The sequence below is a fragment of the Penaeus monodon genome, chromosome 30 (genome assembly GCF_015228065.2).
Source record: "Penaeus monodon isolate SGIC_2016 chromosome 30, NSTDA_Pmon_1, whole genome shotgun sequence".
In the NCBI taxonomy this organism is placed as follows: Eukaryota; Metazoa; Arthropoda; class Malacostraca; order Decapoda; family Penaeidae; genus Penaeus; species Penaeus monodon.
The window spans coordinates 23866619-23867050 of record NC_051415.1 but is presented as its reverse complement, the minus strand read 5'-3'; the positions used below and the strand labels follow the sequence as shown (position 1 = coordinate 23867050).

At 44.9% G+C, this 432-nt stretch overlaps 1 pseudogene; it reads right to left on the bottom strand.

The window, feature by feature from the left end:
- Positions 1–34: 34 nt before the first annotated feature.
- Positions 35–432, bottom strand: part of LOC119592388 — a 10848-nt pseudogene continuing 10450 nt past the window's right edge.

Sequence of the window (432 nt, the reverse complement as noted above, 5' to 3'; positions counted from 1 at the left end):
GCCACATATAGAAAGGGAAAAATCGGAAAAAGAATTAACACAAAAGATTGCACTTTTATTCTATTTTTATTTCTTTGACCCTAAGCATCCCATTGTTTCAGAAGGAAAATCTGTAAAAGAAAAAAAAATTGCAAGTTAGCGCTATCCGGCGCCCTTGTAACCCTACCCCGGCTGGTCCTTGAGGCTGCGGTCTAGGGATGATAGACCTTGACGTTGGTGCTGTGACAACCCTTCCTGACGCCGGACAGTTTGTTGTCAGGGAAGCCCACTTCGTCGACGGAGAAATAACCGAAGTAGACGTCAGAACCCTCGACAAGAGACGGCACGACGCACACCGACCCGCCCGTGAAGTAAGGGTCTCTGAATTGAATATAGGCCTACATTAGTCCATGCGTACTAGATTATAATTGTTTATTCTATTATCTATCGGCA